General features: G+C 35.7%; 1 long non-coding RNA gene across 1 annotated transcript in view; it reads left to right on the top strand.

Annotated features, from left to right (window-relative positions):
* The window catches only part of LOC116285722 (uncharacterized), a 147484-nt gene that overhangs the window by 20046 nt on the left and 112513 nt on the right, over positions 1 to 14925 (top strand). The window contains exon 2 of the long non-coding RNA XR_012064637.1: positions 5755 to 5866. This is a non-coding gene — a long non-coding RNA (uncharacterized lncRNA). The remainder of the gene's footprint in view (positions 1 to 5754; positions 5867 to 14925) is intronic.

The following is a 14925-nucleotide window of genomic DNA, read 5'->3' on the forward strand; positions in this document are numbered from 1 at the left end:
TCTGAGGAATGATGCATTCAGTTACAAAGCAGGCCTTTGTTTTTGTTTTTAATGAGAAGGAGGAAATAGATATTGAGGGAATTTCCTAGCAGTGTTTTTCTTACTTTCTACCTATTAACGTGAGAAATCATAAAAAGAATCAGCAATAGCTTAAAAATTGTTTATACTGCAAGTAAAATTATATATCTTTGTTATACTTTTTATCTCTAAAACATGATTTTTCTTATTCTAAATTAACTTTATTTGGTCTCTAAGCCTAGAGTATTATGAGAATGCAGTACCTAATATAATGATACTAATTTCAGGGGTAATACTTAGAAGATACTGACAACTTATTGTCATTCTTTATTTCTTTTATTCTTTAAACTTTACTTTCATGGTCGTTTTAAAGAGATGTTTTAAGAACAAAGAAGAATAAACCTATACCTAAATATTTCTCTTTGACTTACTGAACATGTAAGAAATCAACGAAGAGGGTAAAAACGACAAAATCCCCCTCCCCAAAATAAACAAATTGAAAAATAGCTTTCACAGAGTTGGTTCTGATTCATACATTGATTAGTAGAACAAGTTTCAAATCCAGAAATGTAATTCCAATTAAAATCTAAAATAATATCTATAAATAAGTCTTTTAAATTCTAGCCACAGAAATTTTGTACACTCAAGGTTCGCCCTTTTTGGCTGGTAATATCATCAACTTAAATCATTTTTCTCTCTTTGCCCATTAGTTTGTCTGATCCAGTATTAAAAATAGAATAATCGCATCATTGTGAACATAGGTTTCACACATTATGATTTCATTCTGTTTGACTATTTGATAATTTGTAATGGTCAATGTTTTGTTTTGAGATCAAATGTCCTTAGGATATTTTATGATTGCTTTTTTAGTAGGGTGCCAGTTTCGCTTAAAAATCTAAACTTAATTTTTCAATTTTCTTTTTTGTGGAAATAAAAATTGAATTTAGGTGTCAGGTGATCAGGATGATTGTAGGTCTCAGGTCACTCTGAACAAATTCCAATAAAGAGTCAAACAAAAATTCAACTGCTTTCATTTTCATAATAGTTCTGGGAAACAGTGTATATCCTGCAAAACCTTTTAGGGTATAAGTCTCCTCAGCAGTCATCATAAGATCTATTAAAAAAGGAAACAGATTCTCTTAATACATTCTGGCTCGGAATAGATGTATTTTTGTATTAGAAGCTAGAATTTGGACCAGGATACAACTTTCCAATTGGCTGCCCACGAGCCACAAATGGCTTGCAGGTATATTTTGTTTGATCAAAACAGTATTTTAAAAATAAAACTGAATTGATTGTCGCTGTCTTAAAATTTAAATAGTTTACATTAAAAATTCATATTTGCAACTTCTCTTTTAAAAATAAATGTTAAAGTTTGGCCATGAGGAGTCCCCGTTTCACATGAGCTAAGCAGTGGCTGCCCTCTTTACCAGGGGTACGTGTTCTCTGGCTCAGTTCACCAAAATTAGTCCCTTACTGATTTTGGATATTCTGCATCTGGTTAGATGTAGGACCACTTGATGGAATTTCAGTAGAGTTGGAAGGAAGAGGCGTGAGTGGAGGGCAAGCAACACCAGAGGCTTAGACTGCTCTTTACTGAGATTCCAGCAATGCCCAGGGTCATCTTCCAGCCCATTTTTCTCTGAAGCTCTTTCAAGAGCTTCCTTCACTTCCCATTGCCCTTTGGCTCAGAATGCCCCTTTAGGAGTTGCTGCTGCCACAGAGGATACGTTAGAGTTTCTGTTCTCTCAGTGCCTTTGAATTTCTACTATTTCTTGAGTTACCTCCAGGGATTGCCATCCTCTTCCTCATTGACGAGAAAATGTGATTTTATTTTTATTTAGCAGAAGTAGCTTTTGGCACCGAGATGGGTGCATAGTTGTAAAGAGTGCCATAATAAATTGCAAGGAATTTTGGAATTATAGCAGGTAGTGAAACCTTGGAGTAGCTATTAAATCTGGCATTTCTAATGCCAGTTGAAATGTTAATTTCACTTACTGAACACAGGTTCAAAAATAATGTTCATTATACTTAAGAATGTAGACGTATAACATTCATATTATAGACATTTTGGATAAATGTAAGTATCCCTGTAGTGTGGATTACATATCTGTATTGTAGAAGGTATCCCCTTGTTACTGCCTTATAGGACTAGGTTACTGTCCTATACAGATATATGGAATGATAATTTATGTACTTGAAAGTTTTAGAGAATGATAGGATGAAAGTGACTGTAAAACATCTCTTAAATGTACAGAAAATTGACACAAAGCTTTAATCTCCTTCACTTATAAAACAAAGCTGTTGGACTTGGTAAATTCTAATTTCCTTAGGTTTCAAATACCTGCAATTTTTATAAAAAAAAAAGTATGTGAAAGGTGAGAGCAGGCAAAAACTAAAATCAGGAAAAACAAAATTAAACAAGGAACTTGTGGAATATGTAACAGAATTACAGAACCATGACCTTATTTATGCTTCATCCCAAAGATTCAAGAGTGATGCCTCAAAGCTGCCACTCTCAGGCCGTGATCCATTGGGCGAATTGTTTAGTGCCATGCTCCATTTTTGGGTACTTGAAAACCTCAAGAGGATGCAGATTCTGCTCATTATTGCTGCATCTTGCTCATTTTGCTACATTTGTCACTGGCCTTATTATTTCATATTTATTTACTCGTGCTGAGTTACATTAGTCAGTAAATTATTTCCCTGGACCCCAATCCTGTCAAAGTTATACTGAATTCAGTTATGTTCTCTTAACTTATCCCCTCACTGTAGGATTTTCCTTCCCAGCATTTGCCAATTTCATCATTCTTCCTGCTTGCTTCCCCACCCCAGCCTTAGGAATAAAAAGTGAGCCATCGCGTTTTCTGTATTGATTCCCACGGCACCTCACTTGTCATTGCTCTCCTTGTGGGAGCGCTTCCTTTCTCTGAGTCATTTGTCTCTGGACCAGCTCTCCTATGTTGCAAACCATGTTTGTTGACCTTGGGGTTTAATCTTCGGTTGGTGATGTATTTTTAAAATCTCAGTGAAATTTAGGTACTGTAATTTATGATGGTGGTTTTCTTCAGTCAGATCTGAGATATTATTCCTTTATAAAAATACTGGCATATATGTGTTGCAAGCTTGCCTATCTGAACAAAGTTATTTTCCTCTTAAACATCTTTTGCTCCTCCAGGATGACTCCATTTTGGTTCACAGCATCGAGGACTTTTTTTTTTCTCTCTTTGACTCATTATTCTTTCTGGGGCAATAAAAAGCATTTTCCTGTTGTTGTTGTTGTTGTTGTTGTTGTTATTGTTGTTGTTGTTGTTGTTTTGTCCCAACATCCTAATTAGAATAAAAAGTCTTGGGTTCTAGTTTTGGTTCAGCCGTTGATTATCCAACATTGGACAAATCCCTTGCCCTCACTCTGGCTGTTTCCTCATCAGGGAAATGAGCATACTATTAACTGGCCATCCTCTTGCACAGGATTTTTACAGGAAAAATACCAGGTATATAGCAAAGGAATTTCAAAGTTAGAATTCCATATACAAATAGGTTAGTAGTATATTGTCATAGGTTAGCACTGAGTGTAGGCATGGGATAAATATTAAATAAGTCACATACCCAAGTTACTACTACTTTTCATAGATTCACAGAGCCAAAGGTAATCTGATACTATCCCCTCACGTGTAAGGTCCAGCAAGCCTCCCTCTACTTATTAATGCAATGGGTTTAAGACTCCTGACTCCTGTCCTGGCTCATAAATAGCACACTTTTGGACCACTGTTTCTCATTGGAGTGTATATGCAGTGCATTTGTTTGACTTTATAAGCCATCATTTCCAATTTGAATGCCCCTCAGTGAGAGAAGAGGAATGTTTTTGCTCCCTTATGTTGATTCTGGGAATGAAAAATGTGGAGAAGATATAATCATTCTACTCATGTATCTTTCAAAGTAATCTACAGGTTTTCTTGAAGTTTAGTTTTAATTTAGTTTTAATCTTTCCTTCCAAATTTCACCACACCTTCTTCAATCCAGAACTTTCACCCAATTGTTTGGGTTGAGGTATGATTTTGTTCTGGCCTCTCTGCCTCCTGGGCTTTGGCTTCTCCACATGGAGCTTAGCTTCTACACCACATCAACCCTGAGGTGGAACTCGTTTATAAGAATAAATCTCTCATACCAAGCATTCATCCAGTGAGGGACTTTATTGCATTTGTATTTTTGGGGGGTGGGCTGTTTGTAATAGGTGTCAGTTACATAGCTCACAGCTTTCTGCAGTTTTGCCAGCTTCTCTCTTTTTTTTTAATGTTCCATTTCTTTTTGTTATCTCTATCTCAGATTATCTCAAGAACTCTAAATACTTTCCTCTGTAACTGACAGAGTCATTTAGTTCTCCTATGAGAAAACTTGGTAAGAGTCAACACAAAGACACAGGTTAAGAGCAGGGGATTGAGTGGTACAAACTACCTGTTTGTACACTTGATCTTAGCCAAAAGGCCGAGAAGCGATACTACCTGTCTGTAAATAAGTAAGTCACAGGGATATAACATGCAGCATAGGGAATATAGTCAGTATTTTATAACTTCATGTAGTGTGTAATCTATAAAAGTAACAAATCACTGTTTTACACCTGAAACTAACATATTATAAGTAAATTGTTTCAATAAATTAAAAAATTAAATTAAATCAAAGGCTAATGTATATAGGACAAAAAAGAGTGGGGGTCAGTTTTATCAATTTATTTTTCAATGCAGTTGCTGAGAAATTCTTGTGCCACTTCTTTGTAAGTAACATTCCTCCATTTTGATTTGTAAACACTGATTTTCTTATGATCTCACTAATACATGTTTATGAAACTTTATAAGCTGTAATGAACATTTAGGATTTACTTTTGTCAGTAACAGAATATCCAGCATAGACTGTATTAAATGATAAAATTCCAGGGTTGATTTAATCTAGCAGTAGAACAATGTCAAAAATGATCATTTTCATGTGTGGGTGGCCCCCCTCAAAACGGTGAGTGCTAACATTTGCCAAGGCTACATCTTTCTTGGCCATACTCAGAGAATATTGTCTCTCTCTCAACTTTAAAATTGAAATTCTGGATTTTGTGCTGACTAATTGATATTATATGCCTATTTCTGATTCATATCACTGTGATCATGTGGATAAAATTATGCTGACTGATTTAGACAAATAAATGTCCACCACTGGATCTGATTAAGAACTGAGTTCATCCAAACCATATAATTCAGTATGGGTTGGGGATTATTCCCTAGGGAAGAGTTTTAGGGCTGATAGGATGGTGAGTAAGAGATCAACAGTTACCAACTATTCCATATGGAAAGTTTCTCTCGTCAAATCTTATGAGTCCTGAAATGGGAGATCCTATTATTTACATCTAATTTAAAAACTTATACTGATTGTTCTCTTTCAGATGCAAGATCAGCCAGTGTTGAATATTGGTAATTATAAACCAAATCCATTCTTCACCTTCCTAGACTGTAGTAACCATTATTGCTGCTCACTGAGTATTGGTAGCTCTCTGTCTTCTGGGTATGACGTAGACTTGCCCTTCATGGCCCTTTGTGGTTGGTTGAGACCCTGTGACTGGTTCTGGCCAATATATATATATATTTTTTTTTTCCAGTGAACTTTTAATGGCAGTGGTGTGTGTCACTACCAGACCAAACCTTATAAATGCTGATGAACGACTCTTAAGATTTTTTTTTTTCTCTCTTGTCACAGGATCTGGCATAAATTCAGGGAGTAATTGAAGAGTCTGTGAGGATCTCAGAGTAAGGACAAAGAAAATATTGAGCTGAGCTCCCAGCTGACTCCTGATGGACATAGTGAATGGGTAAGAAGTACAACTTTGTTATTTTAAGCCACTGAGAGTTGAGCTCTGACTGCTAGCCCAACATATCCTACCCTACACATACGAATCTAGTTTTGGCTTGGAGTATTGGCACCCAGAAGGCCATGGGCTACATTTTCCAGTTCACTTCTGTGGTCATGTGACTGTTTTTCCCAACAGAATGGGAAAGAAACTGATATATTCAGTGTTCGTATTACTTGTTTGAAAGGATGTCTGTTTCCCTGGGTTACTGCTCTTACCTCAGTGCTGACTGGAAATGACAGTGTCGGCAGCTGTGAAAGCCTCATGTTGAGAATGTCAGAACTTACCCCATATCTTTGGTCCATGGATGACTTAATTGATCAAACGCAGCTACTAGTTCAGTACTTTATATAAAAGAGAAATAAACTTCTATATTCTTTAAGTCCCTGCGTTTTGGGGAAGTTTACTGATGTGGTCTATTATTTACCCTGACAAATATATCAACCCAAACATATAGTCAACCAGCAAGAATTTATATATTTATACTATATATATTTATACTACATTCTTTCCCCAGGGACTGCAAAATAAGCAAAAAATGTGGCCTTTATTTTAACATCTAATTCATTCATTCATATATGTATTCAACAAGATATTACTAAATTGCTATAATGTGGATTGGATAGTATTCAAGGTGAAGAGGGATATTAAGATTAAAATGCATGCTACTTCCTGTGAACATGCTTATTATTTAATAGAAAGTTAAGAAATATGAAAATTAAGCTTTTAGAGGGAACTATGAGCAGAATAGGGTCTACATCATGTTGTGGTGAAAGATCCTGAGCTTTGAAGGCAGTCAGATGCAGAGTGAGATCTGAATTTATCCTCCACTACCTGCTAATTATATGATATTGGGCAAGTAATAATAAAATGCACAATGAATATAATTTTGTAAGGTTGATGTTACTATCGTCCTATGAGTTGTCTAGAAAAGTTCATGACAAATAATGGACATTCAATCGATGTCGATATTGTTAGTGTTAATTCAGAGTAGTTTGCATAAGCTATGCAATTTCAAAGAAGATGTATTTGCAAGAGGCAACAAAATAAGAGAAAGTTTTGTGTAGTTGGGAAGAAAAGTGAGATATGAAAGCTATAAAGGATTTGCCTTAGAAGAGAAAGTAGATGAGTTCAGGCAGACTTAAACAGATATGGAGGAGCCCAGGGTGAAAGGTACATAGGATAAATGGGTCATGGAGGGGATCAGATACAGTGCAGCAGAAAAGGTATATTAGAAGAGAGTTAAAAGAGAAGATGAAAGTGCATCTTAATTCTTCTCTCGCTGCTAGCATAGAGCAAAGGCAAGGATTGATCCATTTGGGGGGACTTGAAAAATATCATTTTGGGACCCCCTTTTTTGGGAAAAAGAATCCAAGATTACAAATATAAATTTAGGCACTGCAAGGTAAATAGCAGCATCTCTGTAATCCATTCTATCCCCTTCCTGGGGAAGGGGATGCTTCTAGGAGAGAAAGAAGGTGACTTAATCAGATTTCAGCGTAAACTTGCTAATGACAGATCTCTTAGCAGGTGAACGAATGGTATTTGCTAGCAGAAGAGTTACTATCTTCAGAATATTTTTCCACAGGATAAACATGATTCTCTAGGATTGATTATGGAAGTTAGACTTTTATGGGATGGCTCTGGGGAAAAATGTCACCTTAACTATGTAGCTATCTAAATATAAAATGGAGGTGTTTTAATGACCAAAATGCCTCCTCCTTGTAAGAAGTGTGATTGTACATATCAGTTGGAGATCTCATATATTTATATAGGCCCAGAACACATCTGGGCAGCTTCATTGAAGACCCTGGACCTTTCCCTCCTTTGCTTGAGCCTCATAATTACTTGAATTCTTTAAATTATTAGTAATGCTTGATACTGGGTAAGATCTCTGATTTGTGTGAGTCTAATTTAACAATATGATTTTTCATGTTATTTCACATTGGTGTGTTGAGCTAGGTTGTATCTCAGATCCACAAATCCCAATAGCTAAGATATTTACTATTATTATTATTATTATTATTATTATTATTATTATTATTATTATTATTATTATTTTAGCAAGAAAAACGAGGAAATGGGGAAATATGATGAAGACTTGATGTCATATTAGTTAGTGGGCTACCAATCCTTGTATGAAATGGTGAAAACCCAATACATATTATTGGAATTAGTCTCATCAGTGGAAATTGTAGAAAATCCATCTACGTATGGGGGAAATGACTTAATGGATAGAAAAAGAGTGGTTTAAAAAGGGCAAATTGATTAAAAATTCTATTCCCTGGCCATTATTAAGCAGCCTTAATAAAAGCTAGACTTCTAAAAGAAGAGTAGGTGGCAGTGGAAAAAGATAAAATCAGTAAGGTCAGATTTTTCTGGTCCTAGAAATTTTCTTATGCCTCTTTGATAACCAGGAGAGATGCTGCTTTCATTAGCAAAGTAACTCAACTATGACTGTTGGTTACTCAAAAAGTTATATAAGCAGCTGGAGACCTGGTTCAGGTAACTGTGGAATCTCATGGGATTCTTTCTGTTCAAGCATTAGGATACATTAAAAACAAAGCATCAGAAATGCCTGGAGAATAATTATTGGCATAATCTTTTTGAAATAACTATCAGGAAGGTATACAGTTGACATTGTATATTGCTGAATGGAAGTGATTATGTAGGTGAATGGCTGATCCCCAAGTTGCTGAGACCTTAGATGAACAAAGGCATCTGGATAGTCTGCAACTAACAAGGTGTGTGTGTGGGGGGGGAAGAGAGCTTCTTGGCGTCACTCTTACCTCCTAAAGGGCCATAGTAAATTTCCTCTACCTGTCCTGTCTGAAGAAATTTACTCCCTCAGTTAAAGGCTAAGCTATAAAATCCAAAAAAGATCGACTGAAAGGCCGAGATTTGCTTGCTTAATCTCTGGTAAGGGATCTGAGACTGTATGCACTGATTAGAGCAAGGGGCCTGATAACAAAACCCTCTTAGAAATGCTAGATATAGGTGCCCAGTATAAAATAATTCCTACGGAGGGGGGAGGGTAGGTAGTGTGCTCTGAATGACATGGAAGTAAACTTGGGATGGTTGGAGAGAATCAAGTTAGGAGTGGAGTTAAGATTTGGAAAGTGTGACTGGATACCTGATAGTCCTTTCCATTTTTCATGAATGCATGCTTGGGATGGGTATTATGTCCAAGTAGAACATATTACCTTCTATAAGGAGGATATCTGCTAAAACCACCTTTCATACAATTTTAATTGGCCTTAATAAATGGGAAACTTTGGAACCAAGCATTCCTCAGTAATAAACATTAAGCTATAACGAGTTCCAAGAGGGAAATGAAATTGCTGCTCTCATTAAGAAATGGTTGGGGAGTTTTGACTCTTTATCTCCCTTTTTAATAGTCCTGTTGGGCAGTACTCATGGAAGACTGTGTTTAGAGGTTAATACCAGCCTACTGAGGGTTAGCCAAGGTAGTTTATTTGATTGCTTCAGCTGTGTTTGACACAACAGAGCCTGCACAGGAAGTGCAGAAGGCCAGTGGGGACTGGTGCGATGTTACCTACTTGGCTGACACAGCCAAATCAATAGTAGATTTGGAGCCCAGCCAGGTACAGTTTGCAGTCTTGTGGAATGGAAATCAGTATGCATTCATTGTTTTGATACAAGGAAATTTGAATTCTCAGGCATATGGCCACAATCTAATGAGGTAGGACTTGAACATGATAACCATTAGAGCAAGTTCGTATACTGCATTGATGACTTGCTTATCACCGATTCCTCAGAAGATGAAACTATGGAGGACAAATAGAGGCTGGCTAACATATCCAGCTAGAATTCAAGGCCTGGCTCAGTCTGTGAAATTCCTGGGGATTATATGGATTAGAACAAAAATACATTATCATGTAGAAGCTTTATACATAGAAATAACAATAATAAATGTTATTTTTAAAACTAAAAAAAAAAAAACTCTGAGAGACCCTGCCGATAGGAAAAATGCTATAAGCCATCAGGACTATTGACAAGTAGGTGAAATTGCATTCCTCTTCTAAGACCCCTGATGGTCCCTATTCTCAAAGTTACTAGAAAAAAATTGAATGTATAGAGGGCCATGAGCAGAGAAATAACCATTAAAAGAACTGGAGAAGATAGTGGTGCAGACAGCCCTACTTGGTCATCATGAACCGTAACTGAATATACATAGACCAGAGCTTTGGGCAGAAACTAAATAAGGTGAAGATATCTTGGATTTCGGATTTGTAAACCATCCAAAGCAGCTGCTCATTAGAGACTACTAGAAAGCAGTTGTCAGTTCGTGCCTAGGCAGTGGGGAAAACTACCCACACTAGAGATGTCTCTGGTGGAAAATACCAGTTACATCTTGGGTAATATCAAAACAGTTTGAATAGGGATGGAGAAGCCAGCAAAATGCAATCATGATGTTGCAGTCCCATGTTCAAAATCATGGAATTTAGGGAGGATTCACCACATACACAAGGAAGTTGACTTTATAGAGCTTTTGTAAACAAATCTAGATTCTACTAATTTACTGAAATCACATGAACTGTGTATCTGTGGGTAAAATGAAGATATGTCAGGATCCACCTGGCTCCTGCTGGAAGTGAGGTGACTGCACACTTTGCTTAGAGTTGTCTTGTGTTAACTTGGGCCCAAATGTAAGAAGAAAGTCCCAAGGGAGGTCCTGCTCTTTTCCACTTTGCCTCTGTCTCATAACTGCTTTGTATCTATGAAGATACACTTCATTGGTGAAGAAAGATAATCTAATTGTAGCAGTCTGATTTGATAATAGGATTGGACATTCTCTCAATCATGAGAAGAAATATGTACTTGGATGAATAAAAGTAATCACAACAAACCACAAACCTGAAAAGTGAATGAAAACCAAAATGATACATATTTTTATTACTTACTACCAGACACCTCTATGATATTTTTTTCTTTCATGATTTGGCTGCATTCTCTGTAATCACCTCTTCGTATGATAATCATCTTGAAGTATCATTTTGTGTAGAAAGAGTAGAAAGATAGTTTGCTTTTCCTCTCGCATAAACACTTGGCTTTTCATTATTGATGAGTTAGACTAGGGGCCCAGGAGAAGTAAATCCTCCGCTTAAGAGTTTCAAATGATTGAGGATTGAAAAATCCTTCACAATGTTCTTTGGTCTGTCTCAAACCTTGTTTCCCCTCTGCCACACTCATTTTTATTTTATTTTCAAAATTTATTTATTTTTCATTGAAGTATAGTCAGTTTACAATGTTGCATCAATTTCTGGTGTACAGCATAATGTTTCAGTCATCCATGTACATACATATGTTCATTTTCATACTCTTTTTCATTATAGGTTACTACAAGATATTGACTATATAGTTCCCTGTGTTACACTGTATAAACTTATCTATTTTATATATAGTAGTTAGTGTTTGCAAATCTTTGGTTCCCAGTTTGTCATTTCCTATCCCCTTCCCCTTCAGTAACTGTACATTTTTTCCTATGTCTATGAGTCTGTTTCTGTTTTGTCAATAAGTTCATTTGTATCCTTGTTTTTATTCAGAGTCCACATTTAAGTGATACCATATGGTTCATATAGTATTTTTCTTTCTCTTTCTGGCTTACTAAACTTAGAATGATGATCTCCAGGTCCATCCACATTGCTGTAAATTGCATTATTTTATTCCTTTTTATGGCTGAGTAGTATTCCACTGTACAAATATATCACAACTCATTTATCCAGTCACTACATTCATATTTTGATTGCAGTCCCTTTAGAACATCTGCATATCACCTGGCCCTGCAGTTCTTGTCAGGACACTGGGTGAGTTGGTCCTGCAGGTGGTAGAAGAATTCCTGGAAGCCATTCCTATATAGGGTGGCTGGAAATAACAATACATGATAGCGGCTGTGAGCAGCACAGATAAACTCCAATAACGAAAACTAAATGTTCTGTCAGCTCCCTTACCTGGATCCTCCAAATCCCTGCAGTTATTTCAGTATCACTTGACATGAGGGCAAGGGTGACAAATGGAAGCATGGGTGAAAAAAGACAGTGATCCTAGCTAATTAAAAAAAAAAGTTTGATTTTGCTAATGTCATGTACGATGCTGAGAACACAGTACTGGAAGCTCTTCCCAGGGCCTTGGAAGAGACGAGTGCAAGTGAGGAGCCCTGAATATTAAGCTTCATTACTTTCTGGTAAATATGCCTCTAAGTAGAACCAGATCATGAAAAAATTTGAAAACAGCAGAGGAAGCTGGATTTGGCACAGTCTGCACCTAATATATGCAAAGGACATCATTATGACCAGATAGCTTAGACATTCAGAATGAGCTAAAGATATGTAAGTGGTCTTCGTATGCTAAAATTATCAACTCAGTACTCATCAAATTATCTTGTTATAATATCAAAGCTCTTCAGAGAAAAATGTTTCATCTTTGCTAAAGTTTTCATAATAATGGGATACTAGGGGATGTAAGAGTTATATTAAAGAAATAGGATCAGTTTCACCCGGGCTAAATGCATTAGCAATGCATTAAATCATCCTCTGGCTACATCAAATGGTTATCACTTTGCTAAAGCACCACCAAAGAGATTCTAGCACAATCTTTTATCAAGGCCATCACACATTTCAGACCTTGCAAATCCAGTGCCTTCATTCTGATTTATTTTTTATCTTGTCTAAACAAATCTTCAACCATGAACATGTTTCTTCATTTGAAAAACAGGACATGTTTAAAACATTATTAAAATACTTGCCCTTTAGTTGACATTATCAGAAAAAGAAAGCTCCAGTGGTTGCCAAAACTGAAAGAATGATTCTGCAATGGGGGAAGCAGCCTTAAGGATTAATTTGTTTGATGATTTAAGACAGACAAATTTTATGCTGCTGAAGTAGAAACATTTGAGAAGCCAGTGGAATGCTCATCCCTCTCGTGGCAGCAGTAATAAGCCCCCTTGAAATGGAGACATGGCCTGTTGCAAGTATTTTACATTTATATTCTCATTAAGTCATCAAAAAATGTTTCTAAAAGACCTTTTTTGAGATAATCAATTTATCAAAACCTACTCAGTATTTAAAATGTTTAAAATATTATAAATTTTGTCTTACCATTGATAACTGAAAAAAGTGTGTAAGGTACAGTAGATCAGGTTGTGGACAATGCTTGGTACTTACATGGGGTCATTGTTTCTTTGTGGGGTCCAAAGAGGCCCTTGTATTACAGATTGAAAAGATATTTCCTTCTCACAAATAATTATTTTGGAAACCCTCAAAAAATGCAATATTACTCCAGTTCTGTAGCATGTAATGTTTTCTTCAGCAGCATTATAATTTGCCATATATATATTTCATATGTTTTGAAGCAAATCAAAAAATAGGTCAGATATTTAGCTATTAATCTGCCTCTGCCAAACCTTTGAGATTTATTATGTAAACATTCTATAAATACACTTGAAAGGAAGAATGTAAAATAGGCTTTGTTTTATGTAAAGGAAACACTAAAATGTGAGGATCATTAGCCTATTAAATGTCTAAAATAACTTTTATTTTATCATCTTTGAGTAAATACATCTGTAGCTCTTTCATATGTGCCCAAATTTCTTTTTATAAGCTACTGAATAATATGAGATGAGAAGTACAACTGGGTTTTCCTAGTCACTTAAGCATTGTTTCTAACTCTACATCAGCTTGCATCCAAGAGCTATTTGAGGGTGAAGCTTTCTTAATTAATCTCATGTGGCTAGGTTGAGAATCTAACTGTACCAGTAAACTGATTATGCTAATTTAACCACACGTATTCCATAGAGCCAAAACTATTATCTAGTAATCTTGATTTTTCTGTATTTTAAATCATACACATTTAGGCCAATGCAGGAAAGAAACAAACCCTGATCTTAAATTGATTACATTTGCAAAAGCTTTGCCTCGGGTATTTTCATAAACCTGAGTCTGAAAAAATTTTAATTGAAAGAATATAACCTAGGATAATATTTAAGAGTAATGCTTTCAGAGTGGCAATAATCTACAGTGTCTCCTTATTACTAATCTTGTGAAATCCAAATACCCATATCTAGTAGTAATTTCCTCCAATAATTTCCCATTTTTCAGTCTTATCTCTCTTTGTTTTCACTGAATCTCTTTATTCAATCAGAACAATAAGTTTGCTTGCTTGAACATTAATTTTCACATTTTTCAATTTAAATTTCTTTCCCTACTTAAAAGTATTATATGCAGTAAGTAAAAAAAAAAAATAACATCATTAAAGTTTATGAAAGTTTCTCTCTCCTTCTGTGCATTGGATCCATATTTAAGAACTTAGCTCCTGAAATTGCCCCTCCTTTCTCTTTCATTTCTACATCATTAACTTTTCCCTTTCTTTTGGATCGATACCATTTTGATATAAAGGAACTATAATAGCTTTATCATTTAAAACAAAATACCTTTTTTTTCTGTTTGTTCAGCTTTCTCTCTGCTGCCTTCATTTTACCTAGCATTTTGTGCTGTGTTTTTTAACAGTTAAAATTATATTTTCAATATTTATTCATGAAAGATGTAGAACACCCATTTTAACTGCTGTGTGGTATTCCTTTGTATGAAAATATCATAACTTATTCACTCTTTTCACTGTTGAAAAACAGATAAATTTCCAGTTGTTTGTACAAATAATGCTTCAATGAAAAACTTGACTAAGATTCCTTGTGTACATGAATGAGAAGTTCACAAGACTAATTAGAAGTTGAATTTCTGGGTATTGAAATGTGACAAATTTAGTTAGACTAGATACTGGGAAATTTCTCTCATTTCACTGTACCCTTTTACCACCTCACTCACAGTGGCTTAAGATTTCCAGTTTCTTCACATCCTTACCAATTTTGTTTGTAAATTTGATGTACGTGAAATGGTATGTTTAGAATGGCTAATAGAGGACAGGGGAGTGACTGTCAGTTGTATTCCTGTGATCAGCTGCAGCAAGAGGGATGTATTCATTCAAACAGCCTTTCTTTTAAAAGT

The sequence above is a fragment of the Vicugna pacos genome, chromosome 26 (assembly GCF_048564905.1).
Source record: "Vicugna pacos chromosome 26, VicPac4, whole genome shotgun sequence".
Classification (NCBI taxonomy): Eukaryota; Metazoa; Chordata; class Mammalia; order Artiodactyla; family Camelidae; genus Vicugna; species Vicugna pacos.